The 23,025-nt window shown below is 34.2% G+C and overlaps 1 pseudogene; it reads right to left on the bottom strand.

Moving 5' to 3' along the window:
* Positions 1–8,924: 8,924 nt before the first annotated feature.
* On the bottom strand, positions 8,925–12,631 carry LOC120216834 (annotated as a pseudogene).
* Positions 12,632–23,025: the final 10,394 nt, after the last annotated feature.

The raw sequence follows: 23,025 nt of genomic DNA, 5'->3' as shown, positions 1-23,025 counted from the left end.
AGAAGAAAGAAACTTCAAGTGCTGTGGCCAATTCAAGTGTTTCTGTTAACTCCTTGTCTACATCTACTCATTCTAATCATGTTGCTAGTTCAAGTGATGTGCCTTCTGCTCCGGTGTTCACTCAAGAGCAATATACTCAAATTATGCAGCTGTTGAACAAGCCACCAGATTATGCGGTTAATATTGCAGGTATCTTCCCTAATAGTTCCATACAATCTAATGCTTCGCTTAAATGGATTATTGACACAGGGGCAACAGACCATATTTATATGATTTTAAGAGCTTGGATTATCCTACTACTTGTGATTCATCCACACGGTTCATTACTCTTCCTGATGGTAAACATGTCCCTGTAACCCATCTTGGTTCTTGTTTCCTTACTTCAGACTATAAACTTGAGAATGTTTTGTTTGTTCCCCAATTTAGACACAATTTTCTTTCAGTGTCTCGGCTTACTCAAGATCTTCATTGCTTCTTCACATTTTATCCTGGTTTCTGTCTCTTGTAGGATCTCTCCACTGGAAAGATGAAGGGGATTGGTAGGGAATCAATAAGCTTATATTTCTTTGAGTCTTCTTTTGCTTCTGGTTTGTATTCTGCCTCAAGTCAGTTTTCTTTTACTGCTTCTTGTATGGCTTCTGTCAGGTCCAATACATGTATTTGGCATGCTAGATTAGGGCATATTGCCTTTTTTAAGATGAATAAAATAGATTTTATGCACTCTGTTAAAATTCAGCAAGACTTAGTTCACAGATGCTCTCTCTGTCCTTTAGCTAAACAGCCCAGGTTGCCTTTTCCTATAAGCACTTCCAGGTCCTCAGTTCCATTTCAAATTATTCACATTGATTTGTGGGGTGCATATAGGGTTTCTACACATAGTGGACATCGTTTCTTTTTAACCATTGTTGATAATCACACTCGAATGCCTTGGTTATATCTGTTGAAGCATAAAAATGATGCTCTTTCATCCCTGAAATAGTTTCTTTCCTTGGTTAAGAATCAATTCTCTGCTTTAGTTCAAATAATTAGGAATGACAATGGCTCTGAATTTTCAACTCTGAATGTTCTCATTTTTTTTCATCTCTTGGCCTTATTCATCAAAGCTCCTGTGTCGGTACTCCTCAGCAAAATGGGGTTGCTAAAAGAAAACATAGGCATATTTTAGAAGTTGCTCGTGCTTTACGTTTTCAATCCAATGTACCTCTTAAATTTTGGGGTGAGTGTGTACTCACTGCTTGTATATAATTAATAGGCTCTCATCTTCTGTGATTTAATGGAAGACACCATTTGAAATGCTTTATCATAAATCCCCAAATATGTCTCATCTCAAAGTATTTGGTTGCTTATGTTATGCAACTAAGCCACATTATAAGGATAAATTTTCTTCAAAAGCCATTTCATCTGTCTTCTTAAGTTATTCTACAACTCAAAGGGTTGCATTCTCTTTAATCTTGAACAAAAAAACCTTCTTTGTTAACCGAGATGTTGTTTTTCATGAAGATGTCTTTCCCTTTAAATTTGCATCTTCTAATCATTCTCTTTTCCCTCCTAATCCTCACATTTATGATTCTGATTTTTTACAAATTTCATTCCCTTCACCAGTTACTTCAACCTCTTCCTCAGATTCTGTTTTACCAAATTCCTCAGAATCTTCTCCTGCTCCTTTATCTCCCAATTCAACAGACCCTCCTAATGTTTCAACAGATATAGTTACAGACATTATTCCTCCTGCTTTTGTTCCTAGTTATATATCTACTAGGATTTCTTCTAGAGTTTCTAAACCTCCATCTTGGTTGAATGACTATGTTCATACTTGCCAATCCACTTCTCTTCCAGGTCAGTATCCTATATCTAACCATGTTTCTTATTCACATCTACCACCTCATACATAATCTTTTGTATTTTCTGTTTCTAATTCCCTTGAACCCAAGAATTTTCAAGAAGCCCAATCTGATTCTCGCTGGGTTAAAGCAATGCAGAGGAAATTCATGCTCTTGAGTTAAATAAAACTTGGTCTATTGTTCCTTTGCCTCCAGGAAAAGTGTGCATTGGGTGTAAATGGTATTTCGAGTAAAATTCAAGCCTCAGGAGAAGTTGAGAGGTTCAAGGCCAGACTTGTGGCTAAAGGCTATAATCAGAGGGAAGGGATTGACTTTGTAGAAACCTTCTCATGTTGCTAAACTTACAACTGTCCGTTTTGTCCTTGCTCTTGCTGCAATTTTTAATTGGCCTTTATGGAAAATGGATGTTCATAAGCCTTTCTCAAGGGGACTTACAATAAGAAGTTTATATGGAATTGCCTCAAGGCTTTTGTAGTCAGGGGGAGAATGTGGTGTGTAGACTACAAAAGTCTCTCTATGGTTTAAAGCAAGGCTCAAGACAGTGGAATGCCAAACTTACTGAGTCTCTACTTTTAGCAGGATATGTTTTAGAGTATATATGATTATTCTTTGTTTACTAAGAAGCATGGGACTAATATTGTGGTGCTTTTAGTTTATGTTGATGATTTGATGATTACTGGAAATGATGTGAAATTGATTGCTAAGTTGAAAGAGGTTTTGCATAAGAATTTCAGAATGAAGACTTGGGAGAGTTGAAGTACTTTCTTGGTCTAGAAGTTTTAAGATCAAAGGAAAAAATACTTCTAATCAGAGGAAATATGCACTTGAATTGGTGGTGCAAAACCTGTAGCAACACCTTTAGAGCAGAATACCAAGCTTACTACAGTGGACTATGATAGTTCGTTTCAACAACATCAGAGACAAGGAAAAATTCATTTAGTTGATAGCTTACTACAGTGGACTATGATAGTTCGTTTCAACACATCAGAGACAAGGAAAAATTCATTTAGTTGATAAAGCAGAATTTCAAAGGCTTTGGAAGGTTGTTGTATTTAACACATACAAGACCAGACATAACTTTTTCAGTTCAGCATTTGAGCCAGTTTATGCATCAACCCAAAAGGAAGCATACGGAAGCTGCTCTTAGAGTAGTAAGATATCAAAGAATCCTGGTTTAGGATTATGTTAAAGGCTTCGAGCAATTGCCAGCTTATAGCAAATTGTGACTCGGACTGAGCAACTTGTCCCATGACAAGAAGTCAGTTACATGATTTTGTGTCAAACTAGGGAGTCATTAGTCTCATGAAGTCTAAAAAACATAGCACTATCGCAAGATCATCAGCAGAAGCGAGTACAGGAGTATGGCCATAAACCTCAGAACTTATTTGGTTGAAAGGGTTACTAAAAGAACTAGGAGTCAACAATGCCAGCCAGCAAAGATTTACAGTGATAGTAAGACAGCCTTACAGATTGCAGCCAATCCAGTGTTCCATGAAAGAACAAAGCACATAGAGATAGATTGCCATTTATAAGGGAAAAAATTCAGAAGGGACTGATTCAGACAGTGTTTTGTTCCAACCTCAGAACATAGGCAGACATTCTAACAAAGGCACTGGAGTCTCACAGCGTGAATATCTCTTATCCAAGTTGGGAGTAAAAGATGTTTTTACAACCCAATTGAGGGAGTGTTGAGCATAGTAAATTAGTTGAATATTGTTATGCTGTTAGGAGTTTGTTAGAAGTCAGTTAGAAGCAGTTACATTAGTATTAAAACTAAATATGTAATTTGTGTACATTTGATATGAATGAAATCAGAAGTATTTTCAACATCTAATGATAAAGGTTTTTGTTCTCCTTAATGATGTAATTTCAAACATCACTATTTTCACGTGTGTTGAATTTACTAAATCAAAGTCTTCTAAAAAATTGGGAATTTGTAAACTATGAAAACATTTGGTTTCAAGAGTGAAGCCCTTTTGTTTTGGCTTCATAAATTGTGATAATTATATGGTTATTGTTTCATATTATTTGGATAATTTTTGCATTAATGTTTGTTATCTAAATAATATTTTAGCCCCTAATTCCTTTCCTTTTTAAAGATACAATATCAATTAGTATCTTATTCTATATATTATATATTACTTGAGTTCATGTGTTCGAACGACTACATGCAGGATGTACATGCGTTGTTAATGATAAGAAAAAATTTGAACAAATTTTAGCTTGTAATCTCGTCATACTATGTATGTATGTATATCGGAAACATTCGAGATTTCCACTTTTATCTAATCATCACTTCAATTATTGAGCTTTTATCCACATTGTTGGGTTTGTTCATACATACATTCTATATATAAGTGAATAATCGGAAAAATATTGTAATTATTTTAAAATATAAATGATAGCTATATATTATATTAAGTTAGGCCCAATCAGATTTTTTTCACTATAAATCAGATCTGACTCGTTAAACCTAAAAAAATATAATTCAAAGATGAATTTTCAAAATAAAAAATGACTTGACTACGTCGGGTCGGATCAAAACTTGTCGGATACGAATAAAAACAATCATTCTTACTTTCAATGCTGACTATCACCAATGATGTTTTTAATTTTTTTTAACATGAATTTAATATTTATTTTATCAAAAAAATGTTATATTAATTATTTTCTTAATAAAATATATTAACAGAATTTAACAGACCAACAATCAAAGTATAATAACTAATAATATAAATGATTGAAATTTAAAATTTTTAAAATTAATGACGAAAATAAAGTGGATAGAAAATAAAATTGACTTTGACTATACTTTACCCGATACAAGAAGGTGAAGAGCGAAGACGGTAATCACAACGATAAACGGTAAAAACGGCTTTGTACATGCCGTTTTTCATTTTTTTTAATATTTTGATTTTGATTTTTCTATTCAGTTTTAAAATATGTATATATTGGCCTTCCACCTCTGCATGTAATCTCATTCTCATGGCATTTAAGACCAAATTCTTCCTTCACGTCCGCTTCCATATTCTTCTCGTTACTCCTTTAATTATCGTCTTCTCTTGCTCTTAACTCTCCTCCCATCAACCCTCGCCTTCTTTGCTTTTATTTTTTTTCTCTCTCTAAAACCCTTATTATCACCCCCATCCCCATGTATGTTTTTAACTTTTTAATAGATTATGGTGCTGTTTCTTACTATGGTTTGGTGGTTTTGCTGCATGCTAGATATGTATTGTTTCATCTGCAGGCTTAGAACAGATATTACCGTCGATCTTTTATCACAAGGTTATTGGAGTTTCAGATTTTTCTCTCTTTTTTGAAGCGAAGGCTGCCTCTCCGTTGTTTCTAAAGTCCTAGAATTGATTCCAGTTGAGTATAAATCCTTTGTTCCTCATTTTCGTTTGCCAAACCTTTTTCATTCTGTTCTACTGTTTATTTCACTCTGTTTCTGTTGCCATGTGCATCCTTCTCAAGGGGTTAAAGTCATATACCAAACAAAAGAATTAGAGGAACGACAAGCTAAATGGTTAAAGGTTCGTTTTTTGTACTTCATTTCATTGCTCAAAAAGGCACCTGTTATGTGTCATAAGAGTCTGATTTGATTTTTTTTTTCGCTTGTAGTCGGCTCTGGAATGAGACTTGGCAGGAAAATTCTTCTATAAACCATGTAATCATGAGCTGTTTTGTAAAACATCGCTTAACATGGAAGTGGCTATTGTAATGTCTAGGGTATGCTATTGCATTTTCGTCTATGCATAATCTATATGTTTGGTAGCATAAATCCATGTTGACTATTAGGTAAAACTCTTAGCCTTACTATTTTCCCTTCATTCATTTATAGGATGCTGGCATGGATTGGATTACTCATCTTGATACCGATGAGCTTATTCATCCTCTGGGTGCTTGTGAGTACTCTGTCAGACAATTGCTGGCAGATGTGCCTGGAGATGTTGATATGGTTGTCTTCCCCAATTATGTGAGTGGATTTTCCTCTATCTTAGATTAAAGGTTAAGGAGGTTTAGTTGGTGAAGTTGTATTTTTATTCTTCATTTCATTGTTGTTGACACAGTAAGTGATTATATCATGTAAAATTTTCAGGAGAGCAGCGTTGAGCGGGATGATATAAGGAACCCTTTACTGAGGTATGATATCATCTATTTGTTTCTCATCATCTCATGCTTTGCTTTGGCTAGTTTATAACAATGAGTATTATTAATTTGATGGGAATGATTCTATGTTCTATCTTTGCATAGGTATCCATGTTAAAGAAGAACTATGATTTTCCTAAGGATGTGTATTTTGGAAACTACATGGTGGCAACCCATGGTAATTCAAACTACTTTATAACCTATGGAATCGGGAAATCAGCTGCTCGTATTAAAGACCATCTTCGTCTGAATGGTGCACATAGATGGCATTATTACATGAAGAGACTAATGTCGGTATTAAAGTCAAAAAGCTCTTCTTTCCTTAACTACTGCTATATAACTACCTTGATTTTATGTAACATACCATAGTGAGACCAAGTTCAATGAGGTTGCTGTTCTGTGTTACACATACACCAAGTTTTCTGAGCTCACCTCAAGGCGTGATCGATGTGGCTGCAAGCCTACAAAGGAGGATGTTATAAGATGCTTCATGTTAGAATTGATAGATCTGTGAGTTCCAATTGATGTCTGACTTTCCTTTTGGTTTCCCTTGCCCTTGCAATTACTTAGAGAATTTCCTGTTTTACCATTTGGGTTATCCATCTAATTTAATTTGAGCTTTTCATTTTTCCTGCCATTTATAGATAACGTGTTCTCTAAAATTGATGGCTTTTTTTGCCTTGGGAAAATTAATTTATGGCTTACCTGTCAGTGGGTGCAAAGTCGAGTGCTACTTGCAACATTTTCAAAGCTAGTTTAGAGGCAGATTGCTGGTTTATATCAGGATTCTCCTCTTATTTTCTGATTTGGATGAATGTTGAGCTTATTTTGTATCTCTAACTCTAGATATTAACGTGTTTACATAATATCATTTGGACAAACACATTTATTTACAAAAGAAAACGGCAAATCAAGAAGCTATTCTGAATGGCACTTTCAATGATATCATTTGGGATTAATTTGCTTACAGTTCTGTCATTTTATTTCATACAGGCATTCATGATTGCTTCAACTGCAACGGAGGAGGAAATGCTTCGCTGGTAATGCTTATAATTACATTTAAATATACTCTGTTTCCGTGTTTTTTGTTTCGAATAAACCAAATAGAGCTTTTGGAGTGCATGATACGGGACAGGGTTCTACTTTTACAGTAAAAAAGTTTGTTTTTGAGGAGCTATTCTGGATGGCACTTTCAGGTGGAATGTTGATTATAGAAAGTCCAAGTCAGACATCTAATGACATGTTGAGACTAACAGGAAATGACTTTAGTATGTACTCTAGTGACTTTTGTAGGTTTACTTCATAGATGTGGCTGTAAGCACTTGTGTCAAATGCCTAACGTTTTTTGGGCTTTCTATAGTTAAGTATCTCTTTGCAAATAGTGAGACGGTATATTTATCTTCCCTAGAGGATGAAATTCTTTATACCAACAAACCTTTTCTATGGTTATGTGTGTATGCCTTCCACAAATAAAATGGTTTTTCTTAGGTACCGTGACCATGTGGTGTCGACTAATAAAGCATTGAACTTGAAGCTTTTGACGAGGGGTGTTTTTACTCGGACTTGTTCACCCATGGTAGGTAAAACTACTACACCTGTTTATTTGAAGCCTTGTGGTTGAAATGCCGGATCCTCAAACCATTCAACTTTTCTTCTCTATTCACAGGCTATAATTCATGGACTTAGGGAATCTGGTGTTTTTATTTCTTTGGTGCAGTCGGCACAGACAATACTCTCGCAGGACAAGTTGTCATCAGTTGAGAGTAGCAACTCTTCTAGCATAGTAGATAAACCCGGGGTCATTTCTTCCAAAAAAACTGGTGTCAAAGAGGCTCAGGCAACTGCCAGAAGGATCTTGGAGATCAATGAAAAATTTTCTGGTGATTCAGCAATTCCACTACTTTCTCCTCCAGCCCCGGATGATTTGACAATGGAGTATAGTGAGAGATTAAATTCATAGCAATTACTGCCGGCCTCAGTGTTTCTGCAAAGAGTTACTGAGATTTAAATAGTGAAACTACTTGACAGTAGGTCAGACAAGTTGGTTTTGCAGTTACAATGAGGCACTTCCATAATCGGCTTTGTTCGGCTATTCCCGATCATTACCCAAGCGCTGTTGTACATTGAGGTTAGATCATACTAGGCATAGGGAGGGATTTTGTTTTGACAATTATTGTTTCATCTTGATATAAATGGATACGTAGGCTAATAGTAGTGGAAACACATTGCTGCTCATGTGAATATATTCAGAAACAGCATATTGATGTTTCATTGTTTTGCAGTTGCATTCTGGATTTGCTTGATACCTCTGAAAATAGTATTAAAATTGCAGGCTGCATTTGATTTTGCTGTTAAGTTTAGCCATCCATAGGAGATTATTGCTTGATTCATAATATGCCACGCTGATTAAGCCTCCCAGACCACCAATAATCTCGCATTGTGCCAACGATTTCATTAATCAAGCAATCACTCATTTGCTTGTGCTCCTATGGAATATTTGGAATCATAGAAACTTGTTGGTGCATGAGTAGCAGCTACAATCTGCTTGGTTAATTGTTAGCAATTCCAAGCTCCTTCAACAAGAGTTTGAAACTGCCAATCTGAAGCAAGATTCTGACTTGGATCCAGCCGAGTCGCGATGTTAGACACGACCCCCAGAGGGCTGCATCAAATTAATTCTGATAGGGGCATACTTGACAACTACGGGTAGCAACTGAAGGAGTCGTTTGCATGTGATCAGTTTGAGCATGAGGTGGAATTCATACGTTACACGTCATCTGATATATGGGTTAAATTAATCTACGTGTGGATTCATGCTTGGTTAAACCAACAAAATTAAGGTCAATATCTTTTAAGTCCCTAAGATAAAAGCTTACAACAATAGCAATGAGATGTTAGGGTTCACTCATGCAATCTGCAAATATTCCTCTAACAATGAGTATCATTCTCGGATTACTTGGTCATTAAGCTAAAATCCACATGTAGAAGGTTGACCAGATTGTGAGGGAGAATGCACCCAGTAAATAACTCCAGAGCATAATCACCGAGCACTCGCTTTCTCCCACCTCCAACAACTCTGCGATTATGCCTACACTCATTCCAGGTGGAACAGCATACTGGATCATAAGTACAAACTGATATAACATATCTGATCCAACCATACCTAGACTGCACGCAGCTTTAACAATGCCTATGCCCAACAGTGGCATGAACAGATATCGAACCAGGATCACCCCTATAATCACATGCAGGCCTACTCCTGATCTCTTCAGACCTGCGAATCGAATTACTAATAAATACCAAGCATTATGTGTTTCCACGAATCGACATGTTCGAATGTTACCGTTTAGAAGGTTTGCACCGACTATCAAGGTCATGCAGGGAGTTGCAGGGTCTCTACATGTCAGTTCATATGTTAGTTCTTCTTAGGAATATGATGCCACTGAGAATCCAACAAGATCATATGGAGACTCATTCATCAAAAGTCTCTGTACTAGGTTGCTTACCCAAGCAAGGAAGCAGAACCGTGAAGGGCACGAAGAGGAGCACTGTCGCCAATCAACGCCTTTCGGATCTGAGAAACCGACCCAATCATAAATCCAAGAATCTGTAACGAAACAAGAGATCGACTAAGGGCAGCTAATGAAGAGAATATCCGATTTTAGCAGTAAACAACTCATTTCATGTCATTGTTGACAGTAGTAACATCTGAACCATATGACAATAGGTAAAATACATATTGCCTTGTCCAAGAACATTATTCAAGGCTTTTGACCTTTAATAATGCATAAAAAGTGGGATTCTGCAATTTTCTTTACCTTATTATCATAGAAAAAGTAATTGATTTGCAATCAAATATATACATCAATTGCTCCAAAATACAAATATATACATCAATTGCTCCAAAATACAAATATATAGACAGAAAAGACGTGAAATAAGTTTCAGGATACCGCTGCAACTGTCGATGGTGCAAATATCATCTTGAACTCGATCTTCTCACCAATCATATTGATAAAGTGAAATATCTTCTCAATAACTGGGACCTAAACAAGTTGGAAGTTAAATTGTATAAAATTTATGCATTTCTTCATTCATATAAAGTTTCCAGAGTGAATTGCAGACAATATGAAGCTTGTGTGTGCTTCATTAACTTTTAGATCATAAAGTAAAGTTGGAATAACCTGTATTCTTTTAACAGAGCCGCTGCCAGGCATTTCAGCACACTGTGTCGAAGAAGGTAGTAAACTTTCTTTCCAACTCTCCACCCGTGTTTTCAAACTCTCTTTTAGAATTTCTATGTCCGGTGTTGAATCGTCTCCGATTGGGGCAATGCTATTATTTGCACACACTCTCATGATGATATACACATAAGACCATATAAATTGCTCCTACCGCCATAGAAAGTGAAGCATAAGCCTCGGCAGAAGTAGAGCAGGCAGATGAATCTCCAAAAGGACTATTTGCTTCCTGACAGACAGCCGGTACAACGATAAGAAGCAAGTTTCCCACATTTCCTGCAGTCATATTAGGAACAACAAAGGGTTTATGATCATTAGCAATTGCCCACACTACCACAAACGAGATGTTGCACTTGCACTCCCGCCACCTACCTGCAGAACAGCAACCAATGACGAGGCCATGCAGATGTGGGGGAGTTCTAGTGATTTGGATGAGGAACCAAGCAAGTGCTGAACCAATTACGAAAGTAAGAAGGATATTTATTGGCATGAACCACCTAAATCGATAGATAGAAATCAATGAATTGCAGTGTTAACAATGAAATAAATAATTATAAAAGAATTGTTCTGATAAGAAGTGAAATTTAACTGACAGGCTGACCAAGCTGTCGAAAGTGATGGTCTCAGCGAGGCTGCTAATCACAAGAGCGGGCAGAACACAAAGTAAACAAGCTGGTCACCAAAGAGAGAAAAAATTAGATCACTAACAATGTGTATGCTTTGTTTGCATATAAACAATTACTCACACCCATAGGAACAAGTGAAAACATAGCACTTTATAATGTTCTCTGAATGAAATGAAATATTACTCGGAAGGAAATAAAAATGGAAGACATTAAAAATTAGAATCAATAGATCTTGAAATGTCATTTTGTAGTGCTCTCTTTCTGACAAGGGGAAAGTTTTATACTCTTTTAGGCGGTGCACCCTGGCTCAGGGCCCTCAATTTTTATATTTGTAATGGGTATCCCCTAATTTTTATATTTGTAATGGGTATCCCCTAATTTTTATACCTATAATTGGATCCTCTAATTTTTCTTAATTTTATAAAATGTTTAATCTTTGACATTCTTTTCTATTTTTCTTATTAATTCATTATTGTGAGTTAAATTTAGCCATATTTTTCTCTCCTTTTCAAATCTCATTATTCGATTTATCAAATATTCTTTAATTTTTAGTCTTATTCAATCTCAATCTAACGATAAATTAATACGTCATTCTTTATTTTTTATTTTTTATTCAAAATCAAGGTCCACATCATACACACGTTCAATTTTAATCATTAGTTGTATTTAAGGTGTATTCTTAACCAAATAATAAAAATGATGAGTTTGACAAAATTTAAACATTTTTTTATAATTTATTAATATAATATTAAATTTATTATTTTAAGTAATGAAATATACTTTAATTCTATAGTTACATATTTTTAAGTTTTCGCTCATGATCCAAAAATACCTGAGTTGACTCTTCCTCCATATTAAAATATTCATATATGCGCATTATATTACTATCATTAGTGATTTTTTTTTTCCATATAAGAAAGAGTGAAACCTGACGATCATCATAACTACAATCTCTCTTATTATATATCAATAAAGTCTAATTTTATGTATTTCATATAAGAATGGATTTTTCCCTTTTTTATTAGAAGGGATTTTGCCTTTTTTTTATTAGAATGGATTTTATTTTGAATAGCATTTTGTTGATTTTCATATTAATAGGATGTGGATTTGTTATATTTTAGTTATTGGATCGTTAACCGTTATTATCCCAATCGACATGTCACGTTTAAAAATAATTTGATTTTAATTTTAAATAAAATATAAATTTAATCTTAAACTCGACTTTTGTTTCTTAATTTACTTAAATAACATAATTTTTAAAATAACATCTTTTTTGAATTAAATGAATCCCATCCATCGTTTATCTTCACTTTCACTGTATCTTCTCTTCCTTTTTTGTTAATTTTATCGAACTTTTAAAATTAAATCTAATTGAAAATCAGGAAAATATATTGATGGATGTTTAAACTCGCATTTATGTATGCCATTAATTAAAGTTATATTTTCTAAGTATATTCATGTATGATAACCGTTTAGTTACTTCATTGTTTTACTCATATTTAAACTTCAACACTTAAACTTTATAATCTTTATAAAGAATCAACACAGATTCCATACTTTGCCCTTGCTTACAGCTTTCCTATTTTATTTTGTTCATCATGTAATGGAGAGCGATGCAAATGGTGATTTTTACTTACATTATTCAAGGAGTGCCTGGCCTCGGGGCCCAACAGGTTCACCGAATCCACAGCCATGAATAAACCAACACCAGTGGTGAACAGTACTTGTATAACTGGGATCATTGCCACAACCAACAGGTCCACAAATCCCATGTTTATCCCACAATTCCTCTACTCTTAAGCCACTTACCCCTACATTCAAATCCCTCATAATATCAAGAATTGCTGGGTAAAAAACTTCCCAAATTTCTCACTTCACTTTTATTGGTTCCAAAACTATTTTAAGGTAAATAATGGCAGTTTAATTGCATAAAGGAAAGAGGAAGAAAATACCTTTAACTTAGCAAGAATTGGAGGAAGAAAACTTGAAATTTTGAGGCGCTTGTTGGGTGTTTAAACTCTGAAAATGATAGTGGAAGCCTTCATCTCATTAACAGAGGTCTCGTAAGTTTGAAGCTTTGAATTTTCTAGTCATTCCTTCTCTGTAAGCTTCGGTACTTCATATTCTAAACCGTACAACAAAGACATCGGAAGCATCCGCCCCCAGAAGCAACAAATGCAAAATAGCACCACTTTGTTTATTTTTGCAGTAAACAACACATGCAAATTTATAAATAGTTAAGTAGGGGATAATCATTGAATAATCAAGTGTATACATCTAAAGTTAATTTCGGTTACCGATCTTGAAGGAGATTTATAATTTCGGGTAATCTAGCTATTTATTCACCTAACTATTCTTGTATTTCATGTTGGTCATTTAATTATTTTTTTCAAATCATATCAAATATTATGTTTTGGTTTTATTTTGATAACCTATCATTAAAAATAATGATGATGTGTCACCATCAGATAATGATATGTCAAAATTAGAAAAAAATACCACGTCAGTAATTCTGTTAATCTTTTAATGGTGGGTGACCAAAATGAAACTAAAACATAATGTTAGGTATGATTTTGAAAAAATTAATAGTTGGATGATCAAAATGAAACCACTAGAATAGATTAATGACTAAATATATAGTTTACCCTATAATTTATTAATGATTTTATAAAGCAACCGTGGTTTTGCATAGAACTTAATTTGGTCTCCGAACTCAATCTTGTCCGTTGAGAGTTTAGCTCTGTCTATACACAGTAATAATTTGACCTTTGATTAGTAAGGACAATTAGATAGGTGATAGTGAGATTAAAATGATGACACTAACTTTAAATAAATATATATCAATGAGATTTCATATTATAGTAATAAAATTAAGGGTAAATTGTACCATGGGACAATGATTATGAATAAGTTTATAATTAAGTCATCATATTTCAAACAGTTATGGTTAGGTCTTCTATTTATTGATTTTAACAATTAAATCACTTTGTTGTTAAGTGTCAGTGGACATTAACTTTTAAGTTACAACCATATAATTACATTTATCAATTGTAACAATAAAATTATTTTGTTTATCATTGCAACTATTAGGTCACTCAAATATAACTAAACAACTTATCTCCATTAATCATATAATGATAAAATAAAATGGTTGTTATGATCGATAAATAGAGTTATCTGATTGTGACTTTTTAAAATTTAATAACTCAATTATAAACTTACTCATGATATAATGGCTTCTAAAGTAATTTAAGCTTAACTTAAAATGGGTAAAATAATTACTAGGTCAGTGACAGGCGTCGTATTACTGTCAAATAATTTTTTCTTCTCAAAAATAAATAAATAAAAGGAAAGAGTAGTAAAGAGAAGCAGGGTCGGTTCACAGGAGCTTTGGAGTTTATGAAATTATATACTTTTTGTTTTTAGATCTGGATAAAGATAAAAAAGGATAGGGATTTGGATAAAAGGGAAGATAAGATAGGGATGAGAGAAAAAAGAAATTTAAATTGTTTAAAAAAATTGGTGATAAAGATAAAGTAAATGAATAAATAAATAAATCTAAAATAAATTGAGATAATAAAACTTATTGTAAAAACAATATCAGGTTTCAGTTTTGCCTCAATCCTATCTGATCATTGGAATAGATTTTTACTTTGGATATTTGTCGGTTACAGTCTACAAGGCTCAACCCCTGTAACTAGTTTTTCTCTATTGTAAACTGAAAATCCAAAAGCTATCTTTGAATTCCAGTTCTTATGTGGACTAACTATGACTATCGTCGTCAGCACCAACTTAGTTTTAAAAGCTTTGGAAAAACCCGACTCGGACTATGTTGTCTCAATGAGAATTGAACCCGATCTCAATTTCCCTTAGCGGACCTCCTCTAAGTGTGTTCACAGGAAGTCAAACTTACTACCAGCCGATTCTTCCTCCCAACTTTAAACCACAACAATATCCAAATCAACGAGCTCTTTTTGATTTAAAAGCGTTTTGATTTTAAAGGATAGGTCGATTACCTATCATATTTCTCTAGAAAATTGAGAAAATAACCCGAATGTATTTTAAGTGATTTTTAATCCTCACAATAGGAATTGAGTAATCGCTTTAACTATATGCTTATGGAGAAATTAGCTAAGTATAACAATCATACTTAGCATCTTTAAAAAAAATAATAATAAATAAATAAATAAAAACTTTGAAAAAGAGAAAGAAAACTTTTATAAAATTCCAAAAGAAGAAGAAGGATGAATTCAGAATGTGTTTTAGGCTTATCCTGAAAGGATATTTATAGCATTCAAAAATCTTAAAAACAAAGAAAATATAATTCCTAAAAATAAGAGATAATTCCTAAAGATAATTATTAAAATATTTAAACTAAAATTCTAAAAACATGAGATTAACTTGAATTCGAATTTCAAAAACGCGGAAGATCAATTTGTCCTTCTAGAAGCGATGACTGGACTTTCAAGAAGGTGCTGATTCAACGTCACGTCAGATGTGTCATGCCCAGAGTCATGCCCACTAATCCAGTCTTTATTCCGAAAATAAAAAAATTGAAGAATTATGTCATTTTAGTGTAATTTCCAGAATCTAGTGTCATGTACAGAAAGTGAATCAAAACGAACGAATCAACCAGAAAAACTAACAACTAAGGATCAATTTAAAGGTAAAATAATAACTAAATAAACTATCTATCAGTGAGTGAATTGTTAGTCAAGTTATAAATGTTCATATTTGTTTCTTTATAAAATCTATAATTTAATCATTCAATTAAAATGTTGTTACAAAACAAGTCATAAGATCATTAATTAAACAAGATAGTTAATTTACATGATATATAATAATTGATAAGATGTATATTAGACATATATTCTATGATATTTTCCTCATATTTGAATAACTAAAATTGCTTAAATCATGGATTTTGATTATATTTCGTATTTTGTGGATTAGGTTGAAGATTTGGATAAAATAAGTTCAAAATCTAATGATTAGCATGATCTTCACAAAATCCCCAAATTAAGGAGGAAAAATCGGAATTCAAGAAGTTGGCAAGACCAGAAGAGGTTTTCGTATAAGGCGTGGGCACGACTTATTCATCCTGAACTATCGCGGAAGAAGTCTTCAGTTAAGGCGTGGGCGCGCCTTACTAGTCCGTGTAACCCTAAATTAGGGCTACGAATTTACAAAGGAAAAAGAGTTTAATGACGGTTGGAAGACTCTTTTAATTTATTCTTATCTTTAGAAAAAGATGAGGGCATTTAAAACTCCTATTTTTGTGGGATTTTCTTTAAGGGAAACTTCCTTATCTATAATAGGAAAATCCTTATAAAAGGGGAGCTAGGGCTTTCATTAGTTTTTACATCAAGTTTTACATCAGTTTTTATCTTTATTTTCTTTTAGTTTTCTTTCAATTATGAGTAGCTAAATACTTTTGTTCCAACTGAAGGATAATTGAAGTTTTGGTTCTTCAAGGATTGTGAGATCTAAATAATTTTCATTGTTCTTTTACTTCTTTACTATTTATATATCTTCTGTTTTTATTAAGAATTATTGTCTTGATTGATTGTGCAAAGGATCCGTTGTTCAATTATCAGGTTGATAAATTGCCATTTAGAACTTTAAATCCGTAATTGTTTAAATGTTCTAATATTAGTGGTAAAGTAACATGGTTGATTATGATTATGTTATGAAGGTATATAACCTAGTCTAAATGAATCGAGCTTGCGTATTTGTTGGCTAGAATTGGTGGTCCCTCTAGTGATTAATGCTGTTGGTGGATTAAATCTTAAGAGCTTGTCTAGGGTTGTTCATTAACTAGGGAAATAATCAAAGAGCTTCTCTTGATTATCGAGAAACTAAGGAGAGACAGGTTGTTAGAGCTTCTCAATAACCATAACCAATTTAGTGAAAAGTAGAAGATTTTATCATTGCATCTATGATCAATTCTCTGAACCAATTATGAAATTATACCTTTAGTTGGATATTTCCTTAATATTAATCTCTCTAAATTTTTGGTTGATTTTAAATGCTTTTTCTTTTTAATTTTTTTCTCAATTCTAAAACCCCTTTTATTTGCTTTACTTTTCATTAAAATAAGTCTACCCAATCCCTGTGGATTCAACCTTGCTTATCACTACTACAAATTTATATTTCTAAAAGCAAGTATTATTATTTGTTGGATTCGACACCCACCAAATTTTTGGCGCCGTTGCCGGGGATTGGTGTCATTTAGATTTATTTTGATGCCCCGTTCTTCTCGTGCAGGTGAACTCCAATTCGATCCTGAAATCGAGAAGACCGCTCGCAGGTTAAGAAAAGAAACTAACTTGCGCAACAAACAAGCTTCTTATTCTTCATCCCCTGAATCGGAATCTGTAGTCAACTTGGTTGATTCATCCAGCGATTCTGAAATAGAAGGAACAATGGCCAACGAAGAAAGAACTTTAAGAGAATTGGCTGCACCAAATGTGAATCAACAACCGCTCTGCATTGACTACCCAACTTTGGAGGTAGCTTTTGAATTAAAATCTGGTTTGATTCATTTGTTGCCTACTTTTCATGGACTTGAGAATGAAGATCCTCAAAAGCATTTGAAGGAATTTCATGTGGTATGTTCAAGTATGAGACCGCAAGGAGTGACCGAAGAGCAGGTAAAACTGCGCGCTTTTCTGTTCTCGCTAGCCGATAGAGCTAAAGATTGGTTCTTCTATTACCCCCTGGTTCTGTGACTACTTGGGCCGATATGGTGAGGTTGTTTCTTGATAATTTTTTTCCTGCTTCAAGAGCCGCTGGCATTCGAAGGGAGATATGTGGAATAAAACAAAAAGATACTGAGACCCTTCACGAGTATTGGGAACGATTCAAACGACTGTGTGCCAGCTGCCTTCAACATGGGATTTCTGAGCAACTTCTCATCCAATATTTCTATGAAGGACTACTATCGATGGAGAGGAAGATGATGGATGCAGCCAGTGGAGGTTACATAATGAATAAAACTCCTCACGATGCTAGGGAATTGATCTCCATCATGGCCGCCAATTCACAACAATTTGGCTTTAGGCAAGATACATCTTCAATAAGGGTGAATGAGGTAGGTTCTTCCTCCATTGAACATCAATTATCGCATCTCACCTCCCTTGTTCAACAACTAGTTATAGGAAAAACGCAGCAAGTGAAAGCTTGTGGGATATGTGCTGCGATTGGTCACCCAACTGACATGTGCCCTACACTTCAAGATGATTTTCATGAGTACGCCAATGCAGTTGGAAGGTTTCCCGATTCTCCACAAAGGAAATATGATCCTTACTTAAATACCTATAATCCAGGATGAAGGGATCATCCTAACCTTAGCTATGGACCAAGACCATCGCAATTTCAACGTTTTCCACCTGAGCAGTCTTCTTCAAAGCCATGTATGTCCCTAGAAGAAATTGTAAAATCACTTGCAACTAATACACAACAATTTCAGCAAGAGACAAGAACGAGCATGCAAAATTTAGAGAATCAAGTGAGTCAATTGGCATCCTCCGTGAGTCAGTTGGAATCCCAAGGTAAGTTACCTTCACAAACTATTGTTAATTCAAAGCAAAATGTTAGTGCAATCACGTTAAGAATTGGAAAGGAGTTGAAGGAACCTAGTCCATTGGCACATGTGAGAGCCTTAGAGAAAGAAACTGAAAAGGAAGTTATTGCTCCTCAGACTCAGAATGACCAACCTAAAGGACTCAAAAGCAAAAAACCGAAAGAATTTGCCATAGATCCTCCTTTTCCCTCTAGATTCGCTAAGTCCAAGAAAGAAGTAGAAGAGAAAGAAATTCTTGAGATATTTCGCAAGATCGAGGTAAATATTCCTTTACTAGATGCAATTAAACAAGTACCTCGATATTCTAAAGTTCTTAAAGAATTATGCACCAACAAGAGAAAGCTCAAGGGTAATGAAAAGGTAAGTATGGGGGAGAATGTTTCAGCTGTCCTCCAGAAAAAACTACCCCCCAAGTGTAAAGATCCAGGTATGTTTACTATCCCTTGTAAACTCGGTAATGTTAGGATTGAGAGAGCAATGTTAGATCTAGGAGCCTCAATAAATATCATGCCTATTTCTATTTACTCATCTCTGAATGTTGGTCATTTGAAAGAAACATGAGTGATTTTTCAAATTGCTGATAGATATAATGTATATCCTGAGGGAGCTTTAGAGGATGTTTTGGTGCAAGTTAATGAATTGGTTTTTCCTGCAGATTTTTATGTGCTTGATATGCAAAAAGATGATTATTCTAAATCAACATCAATTTTGTTAGAAAGACCATTTTTGAAAACAGCTAGGACAAAAATTGATGTAAATGATGGTACACTTACCATGGAATTTGGTGGTGAAATTATTAAATTCAATATTTATGATACCATGAGATGTCCTAGTGATGTGTCCTCTATTTTTGTCATGGATGTTATTGACCCTCTAGCACAGGAAACTTTTGATCAAAATGAAGATGACAAGTTGAAAGATACACTCAACGTGAATTTCACTTCTGAAGGATTGCAGGGAATCATGAAAAAGTCTGTGATGGATCTTGATTTGCAAGATGCAATCCAAGAACTAGAATCACTCAAACTCATGAGGTATAATGTATCTTATATTGAGTCACCTCTTTCTCACACTAAGCTTCTTCCTTCTCTTGTGTAGGCACCAAAATTGGAAACGAAGCCTTTACCAAATCATCTGAAGCATGTATATTTAGGAGGAGGGGAAACTATTCCGGTGATCATTCCCAATAAACTCTCTCACTTAGAAGAAGAAAAGTTGATTCGAATGCTTAGAGAGTACAAGGAAGCCATTGGATGGAGAAAAAATTTCTCTATTGATGAAATACAAAGTTTGGATACATGTCAAATATTTAAGGTCGATGATCATCGTTTCAAACCTTTTTATGAAGGTTCTCTGGTGCATACCGTTGGTCAAACCATTTTGGAGTACCCAACTTAGGATGATTGAGAAGCTACAACGTCTAGCCAAAGACGTTAAAGAAAGACGCTATTGGGAGGCAACCCAATTTTTCTTTTTATTTTAATTTCTATTTTCGTTCTTTTTATTTTGTTTTTCCTTGATTTTTTGGAGTACAATTTATCTTGTTTTCCTCTTTAGGTCAGAAGATGAATTTTTGTAACCCGTGGGCACACCTTACAAAAGCAAAATTATTCCTAAAGTCTCTCACTATCCAGAAGATGTTTTTGTATAAGACGTGCCCACGTCTAAACTCAACACCACTTTTGGTTCAGGAAACAAGATTCAAATATAAATGTGCCTCATCGTTTCTTTATTTTTTATGCTCCTTCAGAAGAATGCGCGCCACCAGCCGTCCTCTCCACTCCACCCGACCCACATCTCCGCTCAGTCCGAGAATCAACTCAGCCAACGCACAACGCCTTCACTCCCATCTCGTGATAGATATCGTGGTTGATGCTCAATATTTTCAGGGGAGTTTTCCTACTCTTATTATTTTATGGTTTTTGAGCATTTACTTTTGATACATTGAGGACAATGTATGTATTAAGTGTGGGGGAGAGTTTTCATACATGGTTTTGCTTTGAACATAATTTTGTTTCAAATTGTTTTTTGAAAAAAAAACAAGTATGCTTTAGTTCTTGTTTGTGATTTTTCTCTTCGAAATTCCAGATTCTTTCGATGTTTGTTCTTACATGATTTGGATTGTTGTGAATTATCGAATTAAGTTGAAGCATAATAGGGAATTAGCTTGAGTAGTTGAATTCTTATTTACTACACACTGGTTGATTACTCTTGATGACTGATTGAATGAAAAATGTGTGGGAGTTAATACATGTTTACCCTTTTTGTGAGTTTTTGGGCCAATGAGCACTCATTTTCAGCATGCCTCATTTCTTGATTGAGTGATTGCCATACATAGTTAATTTTTCTAGAACTTGATTGTTATACATGTCAAAGACCACATTTTAGAATTGGATACATCAAGAACGATAAGGGCATTTAGGTGAAACCACTTTTAGCTTTCGTAAAGAGCCTACCTTAATTATCATCCTTAGAAAGCCAATTTTGAGCCTGAGCCTTTTTGTTTGAAATTAACCATGGTACAAGCAAATATCAAATCCTTTTTGTTAATTTCCCCTCTTTTGAACCTTGAATTGGAGGATTGTATGAGCTTTTCATATGAGAATTCAAATCATCTTGAGAAGAGCAGAAGATGTTGGAATAAATTAATTCGAGTTACAATCTCTTTCATTTGAAAAAAACAAAAGAAAAGAAAAGAAAAGAAAAAGAAAAAAATTGTGCAAAGGAAATGAAGAAAGAGAGATTGTGCAATGAAAAAAAGGGGTTATATGGCTTGAAGAGAACATTTGAAGATTGAGTTCCATGTGGATAAGTTCGTATGACTCATTCGATAAAACAACTCAAATTCCTTTCCTACAAAACCTCACCTAAGCCCCATTACACCCTGTTTAAGACCCTTAGGTTTTTATGCATTCAATTCATTGACTAGTGGTGGGGATGTGATAGGTTAGCAAGCCTATGGTAAAAATTTTCTATGTTTTGGCTTGAGAGTTTGTTGACACCCTTAAACACTTCGAGCGTATTGAGTGAATCCAATGTGAGGGTATTAGATCCCACTGCATTTTGATTTCGAAAAGATTTATGGAGTGATTATTCATGTGTTTTGGTTTATGAGAATTTCTTCTACGAATTACTCGTTCCTTACTTGTGTTTAGATTTGATTCTTTAAGGCATGACAATTTTGATTGTGGAAGGATGAGCAAAGGAAGAAGAAGGATTGATGTTGAGAAGAGTTATGAATTTGAACTATTGTATGCTTGAGGACAAGCATTGGTTTAAGTGTGGGGGAATTTGATAAGATGCATATTAGACATATATTCTATGATATTTTCCTCATATTTGAATAACTAAAATTGCTTAAATCATGGATTTTGATTATATTTCATATTTTATGGATTAGGTTGAAGATTTGGATAAAACAAGTTCAAAATCTAATGATTAGCATGATCTTCACAAAATCCCCAAATTAAGGAGGAAAAATCGGAATTCAAGAAGTTGGCAAGACCAGAAGAGGTTTTCGCTTAAGGCGTTGGCACGACTTATTCATCATGAACTACCGCAGAAGAAGTCTTCAGTTAAGGCGTGGGCGTGCCTTACTAGTCCGTGTAACCCTAAATTAGGGCTATAAATTTACAAAGGAAAAAGAGTTTAATGACGACTGGAAGACTCTTTTGATTTATTCTTATCTTTAGAAAAAGATGAGGGCATTTAAAACTCCTATTTTTGTGGGATTTTCTTTAAGGGAAACTTCCTTATCTATAATAGGAAAATCCTTATAAAAGGGGAGCTAGGGCTTTCATTAGTTTTTACATCAAGTTTTACATCAGTTTTCATCTTTATTTTCTTTTAGTTATCTTTCAATTATGAGTAGCTAAATACTTTTGTTCCAACTGAAGGATAATTGAAGTTTTGGTTCTTCAAGGATTGTGAGATCTAAATAATTTTCATTGTTCTTTTACTTCTTTACTATTTATATATCTTCTGTTTTTATTAAGAATTATTGTCTTGATTGATTGTGCAAAGGATCCGTTGTTCAATTATCAGGTTGATAAATTGCCATTTAGAACTTTAAATGAGTAATTGTTTAAATGTTCTAATATTAGTGGTAAAGTAACATGGTTGATTATGATTATGTTATGAAGGTATATAACCTAGTCTAAATGAATTGAGCTTGCGTATTTGTTGGCTAGAATTGGTGGTCCCTCTAGTGATTAATGTTGTTGGTGGATTAAATCTTAAGAGCTTGTCTAGGGTTGTTCATTAACTAGGGAAATAATCAAAGAGCTTCTCTTGATTATCGAGAAACTAAGGAGAGACAGGTTGTTAGAGCTTCTCAATAACCATAACTAATTTAGTGAAAAGTAGAAGATTTTATCATTGCATCTATGATCAATTCTCTGAACCAATTCTGAAATTATACCTTTAGTTGGATATTTCCTTAATATTAATCTCTCTAAATTTTTGGTTGATTTACTTTTCATTAAAATAAGTCTACCCAATCTCTGTGGATTCGACCTTGCTTATTACTACTACAAATTTATATTTCTAAAAGCAAGTATTATTATTTGTTGGATTTGACACCC

Source organism: Hibiscus syriacus, unplaced genomic scaffold (assembly GCF_006381635.1).
Source record: "Hibiscus syriacus cultivar Baekdansim isolate YM2019G1 unplaced genomic scaffold, ASM638163v2 tig00000765_pilon, whole genome shotgun sequence".
In the NCBI taxonomy this organism is placed as follows: domain Eukaryota; kingdom Viridiplantae; phylum Streptophyta; class Magnoliopsida; order Malvales; family Malvaceae; genus Hibiscus; species Hibiscus syriacus.
This window is presented reverse-complemented; position numbering and strand designations above follow the sequence as displayed.